This window comes from Panthera uncia, assembly GCF_023721935.1.
Source record: "Panthera uncia isolate 11264 chromosome D3 unlocalized genomic scaffold, Puncia_PCG_1.0 HiC_scaffold_8, whole genome shotgun sequence".
Taxonomy (NCBI): Eukaryota; Metazoa; Chordata; class Mammalia; order Carnivora; family Felidae; genus Panthera; species Panthera uncia.
Genome location: NW_026057586.1, coordinates 188,044 through 202,719, shown reverse-complemented (window position 1 = coordinate 202,719; position 14,676 = coordinate 188,044). Strand labels below are relative to the sequence as shown.

Here is a 14,676-nt window from a genome sequence, read left to right as displayed (position 1 = left end):
GCTTGGGACATGGCTGCTCTGTGCTTCTGCTAATACCAGCTTGCACTGTACTTGGACATCGGCTTGCGGTTTTCTCTTCCACCAAAAGGACAGAATGTTGTTTTGCTTCTCTCTAGAGCAAAATGGAGACGAATACGCTGAGTCTTGTAACCGTGGTCCTGAGGCACTATGAAGCTGCTGCCAGCACTGAATTAGTGAATGTGGACCATCGCTCTTCAGGAAATACAGTGTTAGGTTCCTACAAGCCTCTGGTCACAACATTTTCAGCAACCAATCAACACAAAACCTTGTTCTATGTGTGTGTTTGTTTAAAGACACCCTATTTAATATATATTGTTGATTCATTAACATTGAACTCACAGCCAGCAGTGCTCTAACCCATCCGGAATGAAGCCCATCTAACACGTACATTTCCTCCATACGGCACATCACAGCCTTCTTGCATGTAAGAACACTAAGATAGCACTTCAGCACTACGCTTGGGGACTTTTTAAACACTGAAAACACCAAGAAAAAGCACAAAAATGCAATAGCAACAATAACAACAAAAAAATGTGGCACCGAATGGGCCACAGAAAGGACACACTTATGATAGGAGCTGAAATGAGAGAGCAGAACATTCCCTGTTCAACCCCCGCACGGCCGGGTGCCTCAAGCACTGTGGTTGGCATGTTGTGGCAGATGGTGGGTGCTCAGAAACTAGCCACTGGTATCACAGGGCGTGAACTTTGCAGGTGTGTCAAATACTGAGCCAGATACTCCCTCCTGGGGACTACATAGGGTGCTGTTCTCTGAGCTGCTGCCTGGGGTGGCCCAGGAAAGATGAGCGCTGAATATGTCACTGATAAAAATCTTCCTCAGATGATAGCACGTTTTAACTTTCTATTTGTAAGCAAAACAAACCCGACAAAATAAGGCTACAAGGAACAAGAGTGACTGCACTCTGCTTCTTTAAATTTGCTTCTTCTCTTAACCTCAAGCCTGCTCCAGGCTTTTTAAGAACTGTTCCATGCTTATTTTTGCTTATTATTTTTCACATGTTCCAGCTTATTTTTGCTGTCAGGGGTTCTTGAAAGGGGCTGAGAGGGAACCAGAGAGTACCCTGGGGAGACAGAGCCTTGCAAGTGCTAATGGGTAAAGGGGCTCCGTAGGCTAGGCAGGGATTTCCTATGCACAGAGTTCCAAGGGCACCAAGTTTGATTAAACTTTCATAAGCTGTTCCAGCAAGTGGGCTGGACCCCAAGCTATAAAAGAGTGCACTTCTTTGTTTGACCCAAATCTTATCTTTCAAGTTGTTTTTTTTTTAATTTTTTTATCGTTTATTTATTTTTGAGACAGAGAGAGACAGAGCATGAACAGGGGAGGGGCAGAGAGAGAGGGAGACACAGAATCTGAAACGGGCTCCAGGCTCTGAGCGGTCAGCACAGAGCCCGATGCGGGGCTCGGACTCACGGACCGTGAGATCATGACCTGAGCCGAAGTCGGACACTTAACCGACCGAGCCACCCAGGTGCCCCTCAAGTTGTTGTCCAGGCGCCCCTCAAGTTGTTGGAGAACAATACAAGTTGATACTACAGCCTCTCCAGACATTTTACCAAAAGTTAGGACATTGACTGGGGAAACGTGGAGCCCTAAGAATTGGAATGGGGATCTTTGAGTGGGTTCTGATGAATATGAGAACAATGAACTTCCATGAACTTCTGCCTCCCTGTTGCAGACTTTGTATGTTCTCACTGAGATAATTAGTTTGCAAGAGAATGCTATTCCCATCCCACCACGTTTTGTTGCCTCTAAACTCATTACCTGCACATCATGGAAGAAGAATACAAAGTCTAACCTAGGTAAAAAGGCATATATGAAGTTTTTTTTTTTGTAGTTATTGTCAGAAGAATCCTGAGTAAAATGTTTGAAAGTGATTTTATTGATAATAAGGAGTAGAGCAATGTTGGATTGAGCTGAATGTATTGATATAGAGGTACTTAGCAAATATTCTGGATTTGTTGTTAGCATGAGCAGCTGGTTGTGACTCCTACAGTTTGCTTTGTTGGTTGACTAATAGCTGGAGTAATTGGTGGCCACAATAAATGAATTTGAGATCCATAACTTCCTTGATTTAGCGTACAGGAGGAAATCTCCAGGCCTAAGGAGTTAGAAATGAATAAATAGATTTATGATAATAATGGATTGGAGTGAGATCCCTCATGCATCACTATAGTGTCAGTTCCCTAGATTTTCAAGTTCACCTCCATGTCAATAAATAAAATTAATTTTGGGGGCGCCTGGGTGTCTCAGTTGGTTAAGTGTCCGGCTTCGGCTCAGGTCATGATCTCATGGTCTCTGGGTTCGAGTTCCACGTCGGGCTCTGTGCTGACAGCTCAGAGCCTGGATTCTGCTTCAGATTCTGTGTCTCCCTCTCTCCGCCCCTCCCATGCTTGTGTTTTGTCTCTACCTCTAAGTAATAAATAAATGTTAACAAAAAAAATGATTTTTTCTCCTTTTCATGTGTGCAGAAGAGCTTTACCTCCTTTCAGTTATACCTGAAATGAGCACCTTCTCCAGAATTCCTGGTATTCAAGGAGAAAGCACTAACTAGGCTTGACTCTGGAATGATGGATCAGGGATGCCCACCTCATGACCTCTTTACTATGCTGGTATCAGTAGAGACAGTGGACTTGTCAAAGACTGAATTTTCACGTTCCTAATGTGAGAAGTATATCTCTCCCTCTGAAAAAGTTGGCAAGTGGGAAAACAGCAGTATAATTTTAATTCAAATACAATGTTACACTTATCAACAATCATTCTACATGATTTCATGCACATCAAGAAACTGCAGACCCAAGGAAATGCTTGTTTGTGCTTGATGTTGTACTGTAGGCTGTCTTCAAAGCACATTGGAAGTATTAGAAATAAGGACTGCCCATAGTTACAAAGACCCAAATAAGTAATTCTATTTTTTTCTTACCAATAGCCAACTGATCAAAAGAGTAGGCATTCAATTGTTGATTTAAAATTTAATGATCCATGTACACTTCAGAATGTGTATTTTGCTGTTGGTGAGTGGAGTGGTCTGTATATGTCTATTAGCTTTAATTGATCAAATTTTTTTTTCTTAGGGTTTATTTATTTTTGAGAGACAGACAGAGCATGAGTGGGGGAGGGGCAGAGAGACAGGGAGACACAGAATCTGAAGCAGGCTCCAGGCTCTGAGCTGTCAGCACAGAGCCCGATGTGGGGCTCGAACTCACAAACTGTGAGATCATGACCGGAACTGAAGTCAGATGCTTAACTGACTGAGCCACCCAGGCGCCCCTAGCTTTAAATGATTTTAATATCGTTCAAATTCTGTTTCCTTGTTGATCTTTTGTATAGATGGTCTATCCATTATCGAAGTGGAGTGTTGAAGTCTTCAATTGTTAATGCAGAACTGTTTATTTTACCTCCAATTCTATCAATATTTACTTATGTTTTGGGGCTCCACCTATTTAGTGCATATATGTTTATAACTGTTATATATTCTTGATGAATTGACCCTTTTATCAATATGTAATGCCCTTGTTTCTCTCTTATAACAATTTTTTAACTTAAGTCTACTTTGTCTAGTATTAGTATAGCCACTTCAGCTCTTTTGGTAACTATTTGAATGGAATATCTTTCCTCATTATTTCACTTTCAACTTATTTGTCTTTGGGTCTAAATTGAGTCTCTTATATAGTTGAATCATGTTTTTAAATCCATTCTGCCAATATCTGCCTTTTAATTGGTGAGATTAATCCATTTACATTTAAAGTGATTATGGATGATGAAGGACTTAGTTCTGTCAATTAAATTTTTTTTAATGTTTATTTTCAAGAGAGAGACAGAGAGAGGGAGGTGGGGACACAGAATCCAAAGCAGACTCTAGGCTCTGAGCTGTCAGCATAGAGCCCGACATGGGGCTTAAACTCACGGACTGTGATATCATGAGCTGAGCTGAAGTCAGACACTTAACCAACTGAGCCACCCAGGCACCCAAGTTCTGTCAATTTTTTGAAAAAGATTTCATTTTTAAGTAATCTCTACCCCCACCGTGTGACTTGAACTCACAACCCCGAGATCAAGTGACATGCTGTACCTACTGAGCCAGCTAGGCTCTTCAGATCTGTCCGTTTGCTATTTGGTTTTCTATATTTATTATTTTTTTGTTTTTTAATTCCTCCAATGCTATCTCCTTTTATATTAGATTGATTTTTATTTCATTTTTTTTCTATATAATTTTTTGGTTTTTTTTTAGTGAAACTGGGGATTAGAGTTAAATCCTAAATTTATGACTCTAGATGGGATAGAAACAAACTTAGCTTCAACAGCATACATCAACTCTGCTCCTATCAAGCATCATCTCCCCTTTTATGCTGTCATTGTCACTAATTACATCTTTATATGTTGTGTGCCCATTATATAAATATATAATTATTGTTTTATGCCTGTGGCTTCTAAATCATTTAGGAAACAAAAAGAGGAGTTATAGCCCAATAATACAATTATACCAGCTTTTATTTATTTGTATGTTTACAGAGGTCTTATTTCTTTGTATGGCTTTGTGTTACCATCTAGGTTCCTTTTGTTTTACACTGAATTCTCTTTAGGTTCCCTTTGTAGGATGGGTCTGCTAGTGATGAATTCTTTTAGCTTTTGTTTATTTGAGAATGTCTTAATTTCTCTTTCATTCTTGAAGGATAATTTTGCTGGCTATAAAGTTCTTAGCTGACATTATTTAAATGTTATCCCACTGCTTTCTGGCTTCCATGGTTTTTGATGAGAAATTGGCTGTTAGCCTTCTCAAAGATCATTTGTATGTTACAGGTTGTTTCTCTCTTGCTGCTTTCAAGATTTTCTCTTTGGTCTTTTGATAGTTTGTATATTGTATATCTCTTTCAGTTTATCCTGCTTGGAGTTCATTGAACTTCTTAGATGTGTAGATTCATGTCTTTCATCACATCTGGGAAGGTTTTGGCCCTTATTTCTTCAAATATTTTCCGCTCCCCTTCTCTCTCTGTTCTTATGGGATTCCCATAATGTGTATATTGATACATTTAATAATGTCCTGTAAGTTCCTTGACTCTGTTCTTTTTGCTTCATTCTTTTTCTTTCTGCCCCTCAGACAGGGTAGTTTCAGTTGTCCTATAGTGAAGTTTGTCAATCCTTTCAGAAAGATCTGAACAAATCTGCTGCTGGACTTCTCTCATGAATTTTTAATTTCAGCTACTATACTTTTCAGATCCAGAATTTGTATTTGGTTCCTTTTATAATTTCTATCCCTTTATTTTGATATTCCCTACTGTTCATGCCTCATTCTCCTGGTTGCCTTTAGTTCCTTGTTTATGGTTTCCTCAGCTCCCTGTGAACATTTAAGACACTTAAAGTTGGGGGACCTGGGTGGCTCAATTGGTTAAGAATCTGACTCTTAATTTTGGCTCAGGTCATGATATCACTGTTTCTGAGATCTAGCCCCATGTCGAGCTCTGTGCTGACAGCATGACCTTGCTTGGGAATTTCTCTCTTCCTCTTTCTCTGCCCCTCCCCTGCTCATGCTTGCATTGTTTCTTTGTATGCTTTGTACATTTATGTTGCGATCTGGACATTTTAAAATATTTCTAGGTGCTATGTGATATTATTATTATTATTATTATTATTATTATTTTAGCAATGAAAAATAGCAGGCATAGGCGAGGGTGTGAATAAATTGGAGCTTTCATATATTGTTGTAAAATGGTGTGGCTGCTATGAAAAACAGTTTGGTGTTTCCTCGAGAAGGTAAACACATAATTACCCTACGATCCAGCAATTTCACTCTTATATACATATCCAAAAAATATGAAAACATATATCCTCATAGAAACTTGGACATGAATGTTTATAAGAGCATTAGTCATAATAGCCAAAATGTGGAAACAACTCAAATGTTCATCAATGGATGAATGAATTTTTAAAAATGTGATTTAGTGCTTACTTCGGTAGCACATATACTAAAATTGGAATGACACAGAGAAGATTAGCATGGCCCCTGTGTAAGGATGACACACAAATTCATGAGGCATCCCATATTTTTCCAAAAAAAAAAAAAAGATAAAATAAAAATGTAGTTTATATAGACAATGGAATATCATTCAGTTATTAAAAAGAATGCATTATGATGGATGCTGTAATTTGGATGAACCTCAAAACCATTATGCTAAGTGTAAGTAGCCAGATACAAAAAATCACACAGCATATGATCCCTTTTACACGAACTGTCTGGAATAGACAAACCCATAGACAGAAAGATTAGTGGTCAGGGGCTGGGGGAGGGGGGAATGAGGAGTGATTACCTAATGGATACAGGATGTTCTCCTGGGGTGATGAAAATGTTTTGAACTGAGAGAAGTGATGGAATGTACTAAACACTGTTAAACTGTACACTTTAAAGTTATTAACTATATGTTATGTGAGTTTCACCTCAATAAAAGAAAATGTAATCCGTAGCTCATCCTCTGTCTTCAACTGATCATTTTCACTCAATATTATCATTTATCTTATATTTTTTAACCATAACTAAACATTGCCATGATGTATTGCTATATGTTAAAGTCTCTCCTTTCCCCTTCTCAATCTATTGTAAAGTCAAGTAACAAAGTAAATTATTGGGACTCTTTTGCCATTTTCCAATCAATAATGAACAATTACAACTTGTCTTTATGTTACCATTGTCTACAAATAAGGCTTATAGCAGCACTCAATTGATACATACCTGCAAGTGAGAGGGAGACATGACATTAAGTAAGTGCTAACTAGATTTCAGACGCTATGCTCAGCTACTTATACATGATACTTCATTCCATTTCATAAAAAGTCCTGAGATAAATATTATCCCCAATTAACAAATGTGGTGACATACAGTGGAGTTCCACAGTGGCCTGAGGGCACACAGCTCATATGGAAAAACCCATATTAAGACTGAGCTCTGCGTGACCCCAAAGCCTATGTGGCTTCTCCAATGTACTATGCCATTCTAGCAAGTTCCTTAGAGCTCCATCAGTCACTGTGCCACCAAGGATAATTTATCTATTAAGTAAGGCAATATATGTCAATGCCATCATTTTAATATATGAGTGACCAAAAGGCAAATGATTGTAGTTGAAAATAGTCAAGTTAACACTTGTCAGTACATTTTTTTTTGTTTTATAATTGAGTCCTCTTTGATTGTGGGAAATGCACTGGCATCCATAACTTACTCTAAATCTGTGGGTCCATCATCTTGAGAAGAGGTTCCCCCTGGGTTCTGTGGTGAGGGCAGGGTCTCTGAAGGGGTGTACCAAACCTTCATCTTCTCTCTCTCTGGCAAGCAGAGTTGGAATGTGGCAGCCAGGGTCACTGGCCATTACTGCACAGCACAGTGTCCATGACAGAAGACGCACAATGCTGCCTGGGTTCCTGGATGTTAGTGAGCAGAAAGTCAAAGGAAGACTGGAACCACCTTAGAGGGCAGGAGAAATGGCCTCTTACCTCAGATGAGCAGATCCCAAGCCATGAAGCCACCATTATCACTTCATTCTTTTGTGTTCTAGAGACTTTTCTGTGTCAGAATTCAAACCCCTCAAGGAGGGGTGTGATTAGCTAACACCCGACCTCATTCACCCTCACTTGCCCCCTGCCACCTGAGCCCAGATTAGATGAGGCAAAGATCAGGAGGAGATGGATGTGGTGGTGGGTGAAAGGAGCCCCTGGGCTTGAGGGCCTTTGAGAGAGGAAGAGAAGGGCAGGGGCTCCAACAGGTGCATCTGTTTCCTGTTATTCTAGGCCCTCCACACACACACTGCTGAGATCTCACGTGGTTCTTTTAACAATGGCCATAGATCCTGACTGGAGAATATACATGCGAATGATGGTGGCCAGAGCATATATACAGTAGGACTCGATCAGCGACTACAACTGCCCCATCTTCCACCCCTGCTTCTGACTCAGAGAAAGCTAAATTTCCTCCCTGAACCCATGGCATTGGACGCCCCACTTCCAGGAGCCACTTACAGCACCCGCAGGCTCACAGCCACTATCAGGACATACCTGAGGTGACCTTTGTTCCACTTTGAGTCTCCGAAAAACCAAGTGATGGTGGCTGAACCCTTGGTCACAGCAAGCTTTGGATAAGTGGACTATGTTTGTTCTCATTCACATGGTCTTCATTTCTTTCCACTGCTGTGCAGGCTCTGCCAAGGTCTAGTCTGCCCTGTCTGTCACTGCAGCCCCCCACCTCTGACCAGGTGTGGTCCCCACAGAGGCTCTTGTGGTAATTTGGCATGGGGTCTGAACTCTGCAATCTTTAAAAAAAAATTTTTTTTAACGTTTTTATTCATTTTTGAGAGACAGAGCACCAGCAGGTGAGGGGCAGAGAGAGAGAGCGAGACACAGAATCTGAAGCAGGCTTTCAGGCTCTGAGCCATCAGCACAGAGCCTGACGCAGGGCTTGAACCCACGAACCATGAGATCATGACCTGAGCCAAAGTCAGACGCTTAACTGAGCCACCCAGGTGCCCCTGAACTCTGCAGTCTTTGATTGGAATATATAAGCTATCCTCAGGCTGCTGCCCAGATCTTGTTAGTTCCAGTTTGTATGGCATCCTTTCGGTCTGCTGTCTTTGCATTCTTGTTTTTTAATATTTATTATTTATTTTATATTATTATTTTATTTATTATATTATTTTTATATTATTTTATTATTTTATTTTATATTTATTATTATTATTAATTGAGAGAGAGAGAGAGAGAGAGAGAGAGAGAGCTGTGCATGAGTAGGGTAGGGGCAGAGAGAGAAGGAGAGAGAGAATCCCAAGCAGGCTCCACATTCTCAGCATGGAGCCCGATGTAGGGCTTGATCTCATGAACTGTGAGATCATGACACAAGCTAAAACCAAAAGTCGATCACTTAACTGACCGGGCCACCCAGGCACCCCTCTTGTTTTTTTTTTTTTTTCTTTAAGATTTTAAAGTAATCTGTATACCCAATGTGGGGCTCGAACTCACAACCCTGAGGTCAAGAGTCGCATGCTGTACCAACTGAGCCAGCCAGGTGCCCCTACACTGCGGTTTTCTGTTGTGCTGTCTAAAAGTGTTTGGTCATAATGACAAGAATCTCAGAGTAGAACCTCAGCATAGGCCCACGAGCCTGTTGTCTGAGCCAGCCTTACAAAACTTGGGTTTGTAGTTCCCATGGACTGGTGTCTTCTTGGACAAACTACTGTGAGTCACCAATGAAACCAGATGAGGTTGTCCTTCTGTCTCAGTCTTGTGTTCTGAGAGCCTGGCTTTGACTCAGAGAGAGCATTTTCTCTGGTGTTCCACCTGCTGGCCCACCTGCTGGGCTTTATTAGTATGCAGAGCCCTCCAAATTATATTCTGAATAGGAAATTATTTCACCAGAAGATTATCTGATTAAAGCTAATGAACAACTTAACACACTTTGACAACAACCAGCGACTCATCCCCCTGGGATCTGCCTTGGTTGCTCTCTATACATACCTCCATCAACTCTGCCCTCCTCTCCCATCTTCCAGACCCTCTTCACTTTCCCCAAAATTCCCTTAAAACCCCAAATTACCAATTGCCTCTAGAGATTTTTCCTTCCATAAGTCAGATATGTAGGCAACTGTGGAATTTAATCCTTGGACCCAAGGCAAATTAAGAACTATAATTAAGGATTTCTCTGAAACCAGATAAGGCCAACAACTATTCGTTGGATTTGGAATTCTTTTGGATCCATGTGACCCAGGGTTATCTGACCTATATCAACAGAATTTCATATTCCAAATCCTGGATGGCAAAAGCCAATTGGGCTGACCTGGAAAGGGACGTACAGGATCCATCTTTCCATGATAAACCTGAGGGTCCAAAGAAAGCCAGAAAAGTAGATTGACATCTCCAAAGTCATACTTGAAACATTTCCTGTAAAAATTGACTAGACCATAAATGCACACCACAAGGACAATTCCTTGAATCCCAGACAACTCATGTCTTCATAATCAAGTTGAGTCTGCCTTCTCCATGATATTTGATGCAGACCCTAGATATAAAGATCTTGATCCTATACCTGACAAGTGTAAAAACTCCATGGACATGGGACATTTATACTGTAAAAGTTCAGCTAGATCCTACTAAAACATCTGAACTTCCCCCATATTCCTTGAAGCCAGAAGCAAAGGAAGAGATCAAGCCTCTAGCTGAAGGCCTCTAGCTGATGGCCTTCTTGTGCCCCATACTTGCCCACATACATTCCTGTTCTTTCAGTAAAGGAACAAAATGGGTGAGGATATCAACTTGTTCAAGACCTTAGGCATCAACAAATTTGTCATTTTCCCTTCCCACTAACCCAAATACCATTTTGCCATCAATTCCTCCTGAAGCCACTTACTCAGTATGGTGGATCTTTGCCCTTTTCGGCGGGCCCCTTGATAAAGACACGTGGTGCCTTTTGCCTTTACCTGGGAAGCACAAAAGTACACCTGGATGGTTATGCCCTGGGGGCTCACTGACCCTTCCTCTTATTTTGCTCAGGTCCTCAATCAAGACTGAAAAGATCTAAATTGCTCTCATGATTCAATTCTGACACTCTGTGTAGATGATTTTCTACATTGCTCAAACAACAAATCCTGTGAAAAGGACTCCATTCACTTTCAGCCTTGGCAGAAAAGGGACATAAAGTTTCAAAAGATAAATTACAATTTTGCAAAAGCATGGCCCATTATTTAGGGCATAACCTAGCTCAGGAGGAAAAAAAACCCCACTCTTCCAGTAGACTAAAGACCAGCCTAACTTATCCCAGGTCTCTTACAAAATGGCATTTGGGAGGATTTACAGGTTTAACTGGATATTACCGATAATGGAGGCCATTTTCTTTTGAGATTTTGACACCTCTTTATGAATTAACTAAGTTTTCAGGGAGGGACTGAGGAATCTCTTGTCCTGGAGCTGAAGCATGATCAGGCATTCTGGAACCTGAAGAAAGCTCTTCACCAGCCTCCTTCCCTGGCATCCCTAACTATAAAACTCCCCATCATCTGTTTGTGGAGGGACAATCGAGATAAGCCACTGGAGTTTTAACTCAACTTCCAGCAAAGCCCATCATTTACTATAGCTGTGGGTGGAAGAGCTCCACTCTGTGAGGCCATCAGCTTGCTCTGCAGGTGTCAGGTCCACTGCCTGCTTCTGAAGATGGGCTGAAGTCTGAGGTCCCTTATGGAAATAGTCTTCCAACTTGGTGTAATTGTGGATTGCTTCTTTAGTTGTAACTCGTGAATCATGTTGTGAAATCTGACTCTCTTGAGTTTTACTGCTGGATATGATGTTAGTGATACATCTGTCCCTGGGTTGGAAGGTGAGGGGTCTTCCAATGAAGTTCAAGAGCAGTTTTCTCAGCTGTCTCTTCCAATAGACAAAAGCTCCGAGTAGAAGGTCACGAAGAGGCTATTTGGAATGATGTGGCAAGGCCTCCTTCACCTGCTGGTGATGGAGGGGCTAGTACGTGAGTCCTTTGCAACATTTTCTCATGTCTGTGTGCAGCAGGGCAGGGTTTAGTCTCAGAGGGAAAGTCCCTTAATGCACAGGTCTTCCCCATTACCAGATCATAGGGTAACTGATGTGCACTTGAGGGTGTAAACCATGTGGCTGTAAGGGCTAGTGGGGTACTTTTGGCCAAAGGAGCCCAGACTTTCTGAAAATTTTGCTAATTTAAGGATGCCTTTGGCTCTTTCAGCATTTCCAGAATGTTGCAGATGACAGAGGCAGGATAGTTTTTGAGCAAGTAGGGACACTTCATTGAATTCTTTCATAATGGTTCCAATAGTGTGTGCCTTGATCACTTGATATAAAAGTTGGCATGCCCCTGGTTGGAAACACAAAATCAAACAGTTTTTAGCAACTATAAAGGGCTACAGCTTTTTGGCAAGGAAATACTTCAACTGATTCTGAAAATATGCATATAATAACTGAAACATATTCAAATCCCATGGAGAGTAGCAGCCAGATAAAATTCATTGAAGATATTTAAAAGACCCTTGAGGCTTTGGTTCCTGGCCATGTCCCGTTGTGATGGTTAATTTTAGTATGAAGATTATGGGGTCCCCAGACCAAGCATTATTTCTGTGTATGTCTGTGAGTGTATTTCCAGATAAGATTAGCATCTGAATTGGTGTGCTCTGTAAAGTAGACTGCTCTCCCCGAAGTGTGTGGGCATCATTCAAGCCACCAAGCCACTGAGGGGTTGAATAGAACAAAAGGAAGGAGGAATTACTTCACTTTTCTTCCTGCCTGGCTGCATGAGCTGGAAGGAGTTTTCTCCTGTCCTAGACCAGGATTCATACCAACAGGATGCGGATTGGCATTGCACCACTGGCTTTCTGGGTTTTCAGCTCGCACAACAGAATGTGGGACTTCTCAGCCTCTTTAATTGTGTGAGCCAATTCCTCATCATAAATCTTCCTAACCCGTGACTTTGCTCATGTCCCTCTCTCCCAGATAAAGGATAAATTAATAAAATCTATTGATCAAACTCTAGGTAATTCTAAATTTTGATTTGATAACTCATAGAACAATGAGCAAGATACCTGCCACCTGAAAGAGACAAATAGAGACCCAAATACACAACCAGCTAAAGTAGGGCCTTCGTCTCCACCTGTGTCACAGGTAAGTCCTTTGTTCCTGGATCTCCATGTGCCCCTGCTGGATACTACTTTGGGGGCCAGGACAGTTGGTGCTGCTTGCCTCTGTGTAGCAGGATTCTCACACAGAGAGACGGGACAGCGAGGCTTTTCTGTCCAGGAAGCAACTTTGTCTTGTTGGCCCGGGCTCAGTGGATTCGCACCCAAAAAACTGAGACCCCAGCTCAGTGGGATGTAGACTTTTGTACAATTTTTGCTCCTTTGTCTCCCATATATGGTAACATATAGTCTGAATGGGCGGTCTGTGTTACAGAGTTGTGAGGAGTGTCGCGCATGCACGCATAGCCAGGTTGCCTTCCCTTGTCTTGAGGTTTTCACCACATTCCTTAAGGAGGAGTTCTACCACATTAGACTAACACCTGATTCACTTTAGGAACAGTACTCTGAGGCATGTCTGTCCACAGAGGCCCTAATTCTAGAGACCTCTACCCTAGAAACCATAACTCAGACATGAGCTCCAACATGAGGCTACCTTGATTATTCAGGCACTTTTTCTGGATGGATTTCTGACTCACTATAATGCCAGCAACCAGAGCAATGTTCCTAAAGGTGGGAACGCTACAAAGAGAAGGAGAGTTGCTGTTTACCCTAGAGAAGCTGTGTCCCCGCTGCCCTGGGGAGCTACAGATCCGTGTAAATGCTGATGGGTGATGGGGCTTGCTCTAGAGTTCCTGCTGGCCTGTCAGGCCCATTCTACGTCACTGCTGATGGTTCTTGCTGTACTTGGATCAATGAAACAGGCAAAGGAGAACAGACCATACTTTGCTTCAAGGAAAAGTCATTTGTCTCTTTAAGGTTAATCATCATGGCCTATGGGATATTTTTTCTTGCCTGGGTTGGGCAAATGGAGTTCCTAGTTCCAAAGCACCCTACAAGACTATGAATTGTTAGTGGTCTTGATGCTGATCTGTCACATCCTGTCTGATCTTGAATGCTTCTGGGCAGCTGCTGCTCTCAGGTCAGATGATGCAGCAACAGAAAGACCACCTATCATCATGTGAGTGATTGTGGACGCACCAAACAGTCCCCAAGCTGTGAAGATCTGGATCCCCAGCCTCCCATGAACTGGTCAGCCTCTCACAAGTGACAGAATATCTGAAAGGGAGAAGAACCAGGAGACTAACTATACAAATGGACATTCACAACCTTCTCTGTAGCCATCAGCCCAGAATGATCTGGGCTTGGTCAGTGACTGCCAGCTTCCCTATTTGTTTTCTCCTCTTCCAAATTAGGACCAGCAAGAGAAAGCCAAACATGTTCCCTGAACCTGTATGCCCCCAGACACACACTGTGACAAATCTAGTTAGCCCCCCTCCAACTTTCCTGTGCCAACAGCCTCCAGTCGGAGCACCCTCTTCTGCCCCCTCTGAGACTCTACCAAACACATGTGTTGGTGGCTGACTCACTTGTTAGAGCAAGGTCTGAAAAAATAACTGCTGTGTGTTCTCACTTGGGTGATCTTCATTTATTTCCACATGACAAACTGGATTAATGTAGATTATGAAACTGCCTGAAACAAACAGGTACTAAAAGTTGAAATTGGAGTGACCTTCCCAAAGCACACACTTGTTTAGGTCACCCTCTTGCTTTAAGTCTTTTCATGGCTCCCCATTGCCCTTGGAATAAATTCACCCTCTGTATCTCTGGTTTTCCAGTCCTCTCTCTTGAGCTGATAACAAAATTGACCTTTTATTCTCTGTAATGTGTCTTGCTTTCTTTTCCTTTCTGGCTTTGGGAAAGGCTATTTATTCTACCTGGAATACTCCTTCTATTTCTCTCTTCACCTGGGTTCATCCTCAGTATAGACATCACTTCCCCTGGTCAGCTCTCCCCAGTGCCTGCCTGGGTAAGTTGCCCCTCCTATCGGCACCAGACTACACCATTATTCCACTGGTCATTGTCCCATTGATTACTTGGCTGTGTTTACCCACCATCGTAAGCTGAATTACACTGG

General features: G+C 41.9%; 1 non-coding gene across 1 annotated transcript; it reads left to right on the top strand.

Moving 5' to 3' along the window:
• The first annotated feature begins 5,978 nt into the window (after positions 1-5,978).
• LOC125914982 (U6 spliceosomal RNA) lies at positions 5,979-6,085 on the top strand. The gene has a single exon (XR_007455520.1). It is a non-coding gene; the product is annotated as a U6 spliceosomal RNA (small nuclear RNA).
• The last annotated feature ends 8,591 nt before the right edge of the window (positions 6,086-14,676 follow it).